The sequence below is a fragment of the Nuphar pumila genome, chromosome 14 (genome assembly GCF_984573655.1).
Source record: "Nuphar pumila chromosome 14, dmNupPumi1.hap1.1, whole genome shotgun sequence".
Lineage (NCBI taxonomy): Eukaryota > Viridiplantae > Streptophyta > Magnoliopsida > Nymphaeales > Nymphaeaceae > Nuphar > Nuphar pumila.
In genome coordinates, this window is record NC_143262.1 from 52,498,010 (window position 1) to 52,510,350 (window position 12,341).

Below are 12,341 nucleotides of genomic sequence, written 5' to 3' on the forward strand. Positions count from 1 at the left end.
ATCTGCAAAAATACAGAAAAGTGGTGAAACTACAGCAAGGAGAAGGAAAGAAATGGAAAGGAACACAAGGGAGATAAAAAATATGCTTGAAAATCAAGCATAGACCGGTCTTCAATGGCCAAAACGTGGGGGGAGATGGAGAGGAAGGAGCTGCTAGAGTAGAATCACTGTAGGGGGCGTCCAAACACAGCCAAAGACGCCTAGGGTTTGCTAGAATATTTAATTTATACTTTTGATAATTTTCAGAAACACTGTTATAAAAAAAATATTTTCTATGCGCCTCTTTCTGGGGAGTTTTCAGAAAAACTTTTTGAAATGGATATGAATAGGCGTGTGGGTTGGGTTTTGGGCTTTCTAAGAGTTGATCCAAGGTCCAATTAACCTAATTGGGTCAGATATGGATCCGATCCACCTCGAAATCCATGCCCAAACACTGAAATAGCCATAACTTTCTCATTTTAACTTCGATTTTTCTGAAATTTGAACCATAACCCCTTACTATCAAAACACATCTAAACATGGGTTTAAAACCTTAAACTTATTATAAAATGCATGAAAAATTTGTTAACATGATGTGCATTTCATGCATCATCATACCTTATATGCAGGTCCTAAAAAAAATGAGGTCAGAGCACCACCTATGCTCGAAAAAAATATAAAAACATGACAAATATGATATTTGGTAGAAAAAATCATATTTTTATAATAAAATAAGCATGAAAATCAAAACCAAATCTCATCTCAGGCTTAGGTAACACTCTTTCTAGGTGCGGGCTCCAAAGGTGGGTAATATGTGGGATCTGAGTCATAAACTTGGTTGACTAGGTATAGTTGTGCAGAGATTTCAACAGAGTATAGGTGTATCTAGAACTCAAACTTCATATCTTGGAATAGGGGGATTGAACCCCTATTTATAGTTTTTCTGGCATGTTTGGAAATGATTTTGATGAATTTAGGATCCATGGATCCGGATCCACTTAAGGAGTGATGGTGAAATCCTATTTGCTGGATTTTAAAAGAGCATTTTTATTGGTTGAGGGTACTTTTAGCCTGATTTTAGGGGTTAGGTAAGTTTTGGGTGGTTTGAGATTAGGATAGGATAAATCTTGGTTTTTTGCGGTATTAGGATAGGATTCTAGGGGGGTTTCTTCAAATGGCAGCTAATGACAAAAAAGTGTTGACCACAATCCCAAAGATCGGTTAACATATGACGACAAATGCACATGTCATTAAAAAAATACCCTAACAACACATCCATAAAAGGTCAACCATTGATGACAAACAAGAGAAAGTGTAAACGAGAATCAAGTTCAAGTTTGTCATTATGAGATGAAAGATTGTTTTGGCTGTAACTTAAGATTCGTATGTCGGATTGACCTCATTTTTGAGTTGTTGAAAAGACTAAAGATCTCTAATTTAATTGATATTTTAGACAAAAAAATTTGAGATGTCATTTTAGAAGCTAAAAATGAACATTGATTGCTGCTGATCAACTTGAATACTTTTAATAGTGATTTAAGAACTGTTGATAACAACATTTTGTGGTTAACAACCCCTTGCATGAAGGAGATTGAAACCTCATTGCAAATCGCTAAAATGTCTGGCCATACATATTTTTTGTTCGTGTCAGCGCCAAGGATGCTCATTCTAGTGTACGAATTGCAAGGCCTGTTGCAAGTCGACAGGAGACAAATAATGAACAGATGCTACAACTACAATCAACCCGTTACAGAATCCAAGGGGGCGTGACCCATTAACGGAAATCGAATAATTGAGATCCGTTAACGAAATCCGAAGAGCCATAACGGGCACGAACTATGAGGAGTCAAGACCCGTTATCATTTCTCATAACCCGTTAAAGAATTCAAATATCCACGAAAACTTTGAGCAAAAAGATACTTTGGTCTTGATTGGATATGGCCCTAAAGGGCCAATTACCCGAACCCGGCCCGGCTAGACACGGCCCGGCGGGCGGGCTCACGCGTGTGTGTGTGTGTGTGTGTGGTAGTCATCCCAACCTCTTGTTCTCAGGAACAAGTGTAAGAGTCTACATGTGGGTTATAAAGCCCACAACAAACTCAAACACCATCAATATAGGACCCATGTTTCTTCTTTTGAATTCTCTCTCCCCTCACTTCTTACACCAAACATCTCCAACCTGAATTTACCCGTCTACAACTTTATAAGCACTGGTTTCAGCCACTGTAACCGTTCGTGGGTTATAAAGGTGTGGTTAGGGATGGGTTTACACAGATTCGAGACACACAAAAATTCTGAAGAAGAGCTTAGTAGTTTTCTCTTTCCCTGTTGCTCTCTCTCTTGAGTTATCCCGAAAAGGGTTTTTCTGAAACTTCGGTTTGTGGAGGTTGTTTTCGAAGGATGATCTGTCGGAGTGCACCGTTTTGATCGTCGTGGTTATTGTATCCTGAGGGAAGGATGCCGGATCCTGTTTGCACTGTATGTAGGGGTGAATCTTCTCTAAGGGGAGTACTTCCGTACGCCTTAGCCTTTTACATAATTTTAACATGCTTCTGTTGTTTATATTATGTTCTATGCATATGTTTGTTCATTTGCATATGTTTGTATTTTGGTATATGGTGGAACCCGACATGTTTGCTCCCTATTATTGTTTTGATCATCTGTTGATCATGATGTCCATACTGTTATATTTCCTGGTGCATATCATGATGCTGATTGTGAAACTGCGTGATCCAAAAATCGATCCAACAGTCTTAGAGAAGATTCTAAGCATGCCGTCTTCTTCTGCGTTTGTACCAAAAGTGGATATGTCTGGGATGCCGAAAAAGTTTGTCGGTCAGATTTTCAAGCGTTGGCAGCAACGCATAAAAATCTGGTTCACTATGATAGGGCTGTTGTCTATTCTGGAAATCGACTGCCCTTCAGTTTCTGATACTGACCCTGACCCTGCTGCGGTCACTGCAACTATAGAGTGGAAAGAAAAGGACTGTATATGTCATGGTTGCATACTGTTGGCTCTATCCAACATGTTGTTCGATGTATACTATTCCTCGTCTTCCACTGCTAAGGGCCTATGAGATCAACTTGACAAAAAGTATAATACCGAAGACCAAGGTCTTGAAAAATACTCAATTGCCAAGTTTCTGAAATATCAGATGGTTGATGGCAAGTCGGTCACTGAGTAGGCACACAAGTTTCTATTGTTGCTCCATAGTTTAGCTGAGTCTGATATGAAACTTACTAAGAAGTTTCAAGTTATGACCATTATAGAGAAATTTCTTAAGTCTTGGGTAGACTTTAGTATGTCTCTCAAGCACCGTAGAGGGAAGATTTTCCTGGATGATCTTATGGTAGCCATTGCCATTGAAGAAGAGCATAGAAGCCAGAAACACGTCGTGATGCCAACTGAACAATCTAAAGTGAACATGATGACTGGATCTTTTAAAAGCAAGGGACAAAAACTGAAATCTATAATGAAAAACCAGTTTAAACCTAAGGCCAAAATCCATAAAAAGGCAAAGAACAAACCGTGCTGGAACTGTGGGCAGGTTGGACACTAGGCTAAGGAATGTCCTTCCAAGAAGGCCAAAGCTCATGGGACCACAAATGGAACACCTCAAGTCAACATGGTGACTGAGGTCGTTGGCACCAGTACTGGGTATGTTTCTATTAACCCGCAAATCTATCACTTTTATGAGCCAACTGAGTGGTTGGTTGACACTTGGGCTAATGTGTATGTTTGTGCTGATAAGTTTGTCTTTGTCTCATACCAGGCTACTACAGGCAGATTCGTGACTATGGGCAATTCAACGGCTGCAAAGGTGTTAGGGATTGGACACGTGGATCTAAAGTTTCTTTCAGGATGAGTTCTATCTTTACATAGAGTGCACCATGTGCCTGTAGGTAGAAGAAATATCCTAAGTGGTTCATGTCTTGTTAGAGAGGGTTATGAATTTAATTTTAAATGTAATAAAGTTGTTATTTTACATTCTGGAACCTTTATTGGCAAGGGGTATTTAGATGATGGTTTGTTTAAGCTTCGTGTTGAACATGTTTGCAGTGATAAATTAGAAAATGACGTTTCTTTTGATTCATTGTCTAATGTTGCATATAACATAGAATCATCGAATTTGTGGCATAATAGATTAGGTCATGTGAATTTCAATTCTGTGAAACGCATGATGAACTTGAAAATGATTCCTGAGCATTCCATTGATAAAACTAAAAAATGTAAAATTTGTGTGCAAGCAAAACAATGTAGGAAACCATTCCATACAATTATTAGAGATTCTGAAATTTTGGATCTGGTGCACACATATATTTGTGAGTTTAATAGAGTGTTAACCATAAATTCTAAAAAGTATTTCATCACTTTTATAGATGATGACACTAAATACTGTTATGTGTATCTGCTAAAATCAAAAGATAAAGCGTTTGATAAGTTTCTTATTTTTAAAAATGAAGCAGAAACACAAACTGGTAGAAAACTTAAAAGACTGAGGTCTGATAGAGGGAAAGAATATACCTCTAATAAACTCGATGAATATTGCAAATCTGTTGGCATAATTCATAAGTTTACTACTCCATATTCTCCTCAATCTAATGAGATTGCAGAAAGGAAGAATAGAACCCTAACTGACATGATCAATGCTCTACTTAGGAGTTCTGGATTACCTACCTATATGTGGAGGGATGCTCTGAATACGGCTTGCCATATTCTGAATGGAGTTCCTCAGAAACATAAGGACAATAACCCTTTTGAACTCTAGACAAATAGGAAATCGAGCTTAAAATACCTTTAAGTGTGGGAATGCCTTGCAAAGGTACTTGTCCCAGAGCACAACAGGAAGAAGCTGGGTCCTAAAATAATAGATGCTGTCTTTTGGGGTTATGTAGAGAACAACTATGCCTACAAGTTCTTAGTAATTAAGTCTGCGATATCTGACATAGATGTAAACTCTATTGTTGAGCTTCGAGAAGCTACATTCTTTGAGGATGTATTTCCCATGAAAGTTGGTGTACCTCAGAATCTTTCTTCTTTAGATATACCTTCAACTTCTCGTTCCATTCCTGAACATGTGGAAAGGATGACAGATGTGGGGGTAGAATCATCTTGTTTCCATCCTAGACCCATTGAGTATGATGAAGTGGCTGAACCTAGAAGGAGCAAGAGACCACAAATTACCAAAGATATGGGAAGTGATTTTATCACTTACCTTATCGAGGATGATCCTCCCATTTTTCAAGATGCGATGGCTTCACCTAAAGCAAGGCATTGAAAAGAAGCCATAAAGAGTGAAATGGACTCTATTGTCTATAATGACACTTGGAAACTGGTTGACCTCCCACGTGGTAGTTACACTATTTGGTGCAAATGGATCTTCAAGAAAAAGTTGAAACCAGATGGATCCATTGGCAAGTACAAGGCGAGACTGGTTGCCAAGGGGTTCAAACAAAAGGAGGGAATATATTACTTTGACACCTATTCCCCGGTTACTTGGATGACCACAATTAGGGTGCTTATTGCATTGACTTTCATTTATGATCTCTCGGTCCATCAAACGGACGTGAAGACCGCTTTCTTACATGACAATCTTGAAGAAGAGATCTATATGGATCAACTTGAGGGTTATGTGGCTCCTGGTAATGAAAACAAAGTTTGTAGACTTGTTAAGTCATTATATAGACTAAAACAAGCCCCTAAACAATGGCATGAGAAGTTTGATAATATTATTTTATCATTTGGCTTTGTTGTCAATGAATCAGATAAGTGTGTTTATTGCAAAGTTAAAAGTGATGGTTGTATTATTTTATGCCTGTATGTAGATGCCATTCTCTTGTTTGGTTCCAATATGGGAATTGTGAATGAGACAAAATCGTTTCTTAGTAGTAAGTTTGATATGAAGGATATGGGTGTTGCAAATGTGATCTTAGGCTTAAAGATGACTCGTTCAGCTGAGAAAATAGTCATTTCTCAATCTCACTTTATTGAGAAAGTACTTGAAAAATTTGGCTATAACCAACGGAGATCTGTAGCAACTCCATATGACCCTTCTATTCCTCTTTATAAGAATACAACTGGTGTTCCTGTGTCTCAATTAAGGTATTCTCAGATTATTGGAAGTTTGATGTATCTTGCAAATTGCACGAGTCCGAATATTTCGTTCTTCGTGACAAAATTAAGTAGATACACAAGTTGTTCAAATCACACTCATTGAAAGGCATTGGACATGATACTTAGATACCTGAAAGGAACTATTTCTTTGAGTTTGCATTACAAGAGATCTCCTGCAGTCCTTGAGGGAAATAGTGATGCGAGTTGGATAGCCATGAACTCAGGTAGTTATGGCGTGACAGGGTATGTATTTACCTTGGGTGGTGGCACTGCCTTCTGGCGATCAGTAAAGCAAACCATCTTGTCTCGGTCTACTTTTGAGGCTGAACTCTATGCTTTAGATGTCATAGGATTGGAAGCTGAATGGTTAAAGGGACTTATTGAGAAACTTCCTTTAATGTGCAAACCAATTCCTATGATATTTGTGCATTGTGACAATATGACCACTATTACAAAGATTAAAAGCACAAAATATAACCAAAAACAGAGGAGACACATCCAAGTCAGAATAAAATCTGTAAGGAAACTGGTGTCTCAGTTAGTGGTTTTTGTGGACTATCTTGGATCCAAAGAGAACACAGCTGATCCACTAACGAAAGGACTAGATAAGTTATTGGTCCTAAAATCCAAAGAGGGGATGAGACTGAAACCCATCAGTAGTTCATTTACAGTAGCAACCCAACCTATCTGAGTGAAGATCCCACAAAGTAGGTTCAATGTGGTAATAACAAGCTGTAAGGTGAACTGGATAGCACCTTATTTATGAGATACTATGTATCTGTGTATGTTCCCCTGATTACTTTGGAAAGGTGGTGTAGCTGCAAGTTAAGGAATGGTTAAAACTTTGAATGGGTTCAAAGCCTTCTAGGCGAGATGTTAGCAGTGCATCTCTGGAGAAGCCCACCTATGTGAGTGTGACTGTGTGGCCGCAGTTTAAGGAATTGGGTTATTCCTGAAGTCACTCATGAAACAAGATTCGGGCGCATGGCCTTTAACGCGCTGCCTCTAAAGATTACAACCAGAACCTTTATCATGTTGTTGCTAATGGACACTCCTACACCAAAGGTTCAAGTTCAAGACTTTTGTTCACTTCGTTCTTGTGGGGGTAAAGTTAGTCAACTAAGGTAGTGGTTCAAACCGGAAGGTACCATTGCTGAAAGCATGATATGTTCTGTTGCAGATTATCTTATTTTGCATCTTGGTTTCCTTCCGTTTCATTCTTTGAATTTGTGGTAGAATGTTAGGTGTAAAAAGTGAGGAGAGAGAGAATTCAAAAGAAGAAACATAGGTTATTTTTAGAGAAAGTTTGGTTTTGATGATGTGGAATAGTCCGATATTGATGGTGTTTGAGTTTGTTGTGGGCTTTATAACCCACATGTAAACTCTTATACTTGTTCCTGAGAACAAGAGGTTGGGATGACTACCACACACGCGAGCGCGCGAGCGCCCGCCCGCCGTGTCGTGCCGTGCCAGGCTTGGGCTCAGGTTTGGGTAATTGGCCCTTTAGGGCCATATCCAATCAAGACCAAAGTATCTTTTTGCTCAAACTTTCTGTGGATATTTGAATTCTTTAATGGGTTATGAGAAATGATAACGGGTCACGACTCCGCATAGTCCGTGCCCGTTATGGCTCTTCGGATTCCGTTAACGGATCTCGATTCTTCGATTTTCGTTAATGGGTCACGTCCCCTTGGATTCCATAACGGGTTCCTTCCATGCTTTGTAACCGTTCGTGGGTCATAAAAGCGTAGTTAGGGATGGGGTTACACAGATTCAAGACGCAAAAATTTTTTGAAGAAGGGCTCTGTAGTTTTCTCTTTCTCTGTTGCTCTCTCTCTCTCTCTCTCCTGAGTTATCCCGAAAGGGGCTTTTCTGCAACTTTGGTTTGTGGAGGTTGTTTTCGAAGGATGATCCGTCGGAGTGCACCGTTCTGATCGTTGAGGCTATTGTATCCTGGGGGAAGGACGCCGGACCCTGTTTACACTGTATGTGGGGGCGAATCTTCTCTAAGGGGAGTACTTCCGTACGCCTTAGCATTTTACATAATTTTAACATGTTTCTGTTGTTTATATTATGTTATATGCATATGTTTGTTCATTTGCATATGTCTAGATTTTGGTATATGGTGGAACCCGACATGTTTGCTCCTTGTTATTGTTTCGATCGTCTGTTGATCATGATGTCCATACTGTTATATTTCCTGGTGTATATCATGATGATGATTGTGAAACTGCGTGATCCGAAAATCGATCCAACAGGAGATGCATGATCTGTTTAAAAGTGAAACCTTTGATCTTGGTGGTGAATGTCACTGCGTGTACAGGTAGTACAGTCTTGATCTACTCAGCTTTTCTAGTCAAGCTTTACCAACACCGTTGCCGGATGCTAGACTACCCAAAATTATGGTTACAACAACGGAGGTTTCCCAAAAAGGGTCTTTGATCTGGGTGGATTAAGTTGTGTTTTTGAACAAGAGAGAGTACCACTTGCAAAGTTTCAAGAATATCTCAGTTACTCACTTGAGAAGTAGTCTTGAAGACGTTTGATGGATTAGCAAAAATCACTGTGTTCTGAACCGCCTAATTCTATGTAAGTTTCTATAGCACTATGAATGGAAGTTGCAGCAGTTCATCGGATCACAACCAAGAGGCATTTTTCCTTGCTGCTGCCAACTGTTGTTGAATGTTGTGTGACTATCAACACCCTGTTCGTGTGCACCTATGCAATGCATCAACACAATGTTGTTGTACGTCATTGTTTTTATGTTGTCATTTCAGTCCTATATATGAGATTGGCTATCGAGAGCCACCTTCACTCAAATTCTGCTTCAGCAGGTCAATTCACATAGGTGTGCACAGGCTGATTGCAATCTTTGTACTTCACAATTTTAGTAGCATGTTGTTGTTGTTGTTGTTGCAGAATCCCTTATTGGACACAATATAGGTGTAGATATGGATTATGGAGTCTTAAATCCAAAAATAGGACAGAGTTTCAGAAGAGATGCAACTTGGTTCAGATATATGCGAACTAAAGAAATAATTACGGAAGTGTACAGTTATGATTTTGGTGATGCCTTGGTGCACATTTCAGAGCTGCAAAACCCTTGGCCAAGTCACATGAGGACTATGAATGATAAAAGTGTGGGACCGGCAGGGTTTTTCTTCCGGCGAGGCCGCAGACTTCCGGCATCCCTGTAGCAGTGGCCCTGCATAGCAAACAGAAAACAGAGCATACGCGTACCTGATGCTGCCATTGACGGAGCTGCTGCTTGCCGGAGAGGAGGTTTCCTTCAACTTAGCCGGTATGCAGCCACCAAGAGCACAGGCCTCCGAATGCTACCGGTAAGTCGACCTTTTTCCCCTCTGTAATTTCTGTATTGCACTGCTTGAAAGGGTTGCTCATGAGACCCTTTTATAAACACAAAATGGGAACGGTTGAGTAACCGTTTCCTCTGATTTCAGGTTTAACGGAAGGAACGCATTCATGTGGGGAAGCGTTACCCACATCGTGGGTAACCACCACCAACGTGGTGGTTTAACCCAACATTCTCCCACTTGTTCCGACGATAAACCCTTTAATCAGAAAACCTTATGGGAATAACTTGATGAATAGAATAGCCTTTATATTCTATTCTAAAGGTCCTTAGTTGAATCTCTAATCCTTATGAGATTAACAACAACCACATTGAGAATCAAAAGACTGAAAGTGATCACTTTATTTATATGCATATGTCAAAAAGAGTTTAACAATCCCATCCTCATTACATGTTCGGAATATAATCCCGGTGCTAGCCCTTTAGTAAGAGGATCAACGATCATCTCTTTGGTACCAATATTGACAATATGCACTAAATGATTCTCCGTCCTTTCTTTAACAACAAAATACTTCAATTCCATATGCTTGCATGACGTAGTACTTTTGTTGTTGTTCGAAAAGGACACCGCAGCTTCATTATCACAGTAGACCTTCAGTGGCTTTCCAATGGAATCGACCACCATTAACTGTGATATGAAGTTCTTTAACCATATAGCCTGCGAAGTAGTCTCGTACAATGCAATGAATTCTGCCTCCATGGTGTGGGCAGCAGTGGTCGTCTGCTTTCCACTCCTCCAAGAGATCGCTCCCCCAGCAAGTAAGAAGACGTACCCAGTAGTAGACTTTCTACTATCAAGGCATCCGCCTAAATCCACATCTGAGTAGCCAATGACCTCGAGGTGGTCAACTTTATGATACGTTAACATATAGTCTTTTGTCCCTTGCAAATACCGCAAGACTTTCTTGGCAGCCTTCCAATGGGGTAAACCTGGATTAGACTGAAATCTGCCAAGTACCCCTACTGCAAAAGAAATATCTGGTCGAGAACATGTCTGCGCGTACTGCAAGCTCCCAACAACTGATGCATATGGATAAGCACTCATCTGTGCTTTGTCAATATCGTTCTGTGGACAATCCTTTAGGCTCAGCTTGTCACCTTTTGATATGGGTGTAGAAGTAGGAGAATAATTCTCCATCCCATATCGCTTTAACACCTTTTCTATATAGGATCTTTGGGAGAGGCCTAGAAACCCTTTTGCTCGGTCTCGACGAATCTCAATGCCAAGAACATAAGCAGCCTCACCCATATCTTTCATATCAAAATGTGATGCAAGAAACAGTTTTGTCTCTGAAAGCAACTTTATATCGTTGGTTGCAAGTAAGATGTCATCCACATACAACATCAATATAATGAACTTACTCCCACTTTCCTTAAGGTATATACATTGATCAATAATGTTTTCTGTAAACCCGAAAGTCACAATGACTTGGGAAAATTTAATATACCACTGTTGGGAGGCCTGTTTAAGTCCATATATTGATTTGTTAAGCTTACAAACCAAACGATCATTTTCAGAGAAACCAAGAGGTTGCTCCATATATACCTCTTCATTCAAATCCCCGTTGAGGAACGCTGTTTTCACATCCATTTGATGTAGCTCTAAATCATAATGAGCTACGAGGGCCAGAATAATCCTCATTGACTCCTTAGTTGAGACAGGAGAGAATGTCTCATTATAGTCAATGCCCTCCATCTGGGTGAATCCTTTAGCAACCAATCTTGCTTTATGTCTCTCTATGTTACCTTTGGAGTCTTTCTTGGTCTTAAAGACCCATTTACACCCTACGGAATTTACTCCTTTAGGTAACGTGACAAGATCCCACACTTGATTTTTAGCCATAGAGTCTAACTCTTCTTTCATGGCTTCAATCCAGTGTAAAGATTGTTTGCTTTCAACAACTTCCATAAAAGTCAACGGGTCATCATCCATATCTATGAAATCACCAGGCTCCTGAAGGTACACCACATAATCAGGATGTATGGCAAATCTCCTAATCCTTGTGGATCTCCAAATAGGTCGTTCCTCAGACTCAGATGGAACCTGATCATCCTGTTCGTGCTCTTCCGCATTGTCCACAATAGGTTCATTTTGGATTTGTGTATTAACAATCGAATGATCAACCACACCATCATTAGGAATAACAATGTGGTATCTTTCAATGTTTTCCTTAACAGGTGATGAAACTTGATCCTGTATTTCCTCAAAACCAATGCTTTGAAGTGCACGCAATCCTACTGAACCATCTTCTAGGAATTTAGCCTTATCCGTTTTAACAATTTGTGGTGAGTGAGATGGGCAATAAAACCTGTACCCTTTTGATCTTTCTGGATAACCAATGAAATATCCATTGGTTGTTCTTGAATCAATGGCTTTAATGTGGGGGTTATATAGTTTAGCCTATGCAGGACATCCCCATATGTGCATATAAGACAGTGATGGTTTCCTACCTGTCCACAACTCATAAGGAGTTTTAGACACAGATTTCGTAGGAACCTTATTCAAAATATGCACAGCAGTCCTTAAGGCTTCACCCCACAACTTTATGGGAAGTGTTGAATAATTCAACATTGCCCTGACCATTTCTTTAAGCGTACGATTTCTCCTTTCAGCTACACCATTCTGATAGGCGCTACCAGGCATGGTATATTGAGGCACAATGCCTTCCTCTTTAAGAAATCGCGCTAATGGTCCTTCCCTTTGCCCCATCTCAGTAAATCTACCATAATATTCGCCACCTCTATCAGACCTGACTATTTTAATAGCCTTATTGGTTTGTTTCTCTACTTCTTTCTTAAATTCCTTAAACATCTGAAAAATATCAGATTTTTCAAAAATCAAGTAGAGATACATATACCGAGAATAGTCATCAA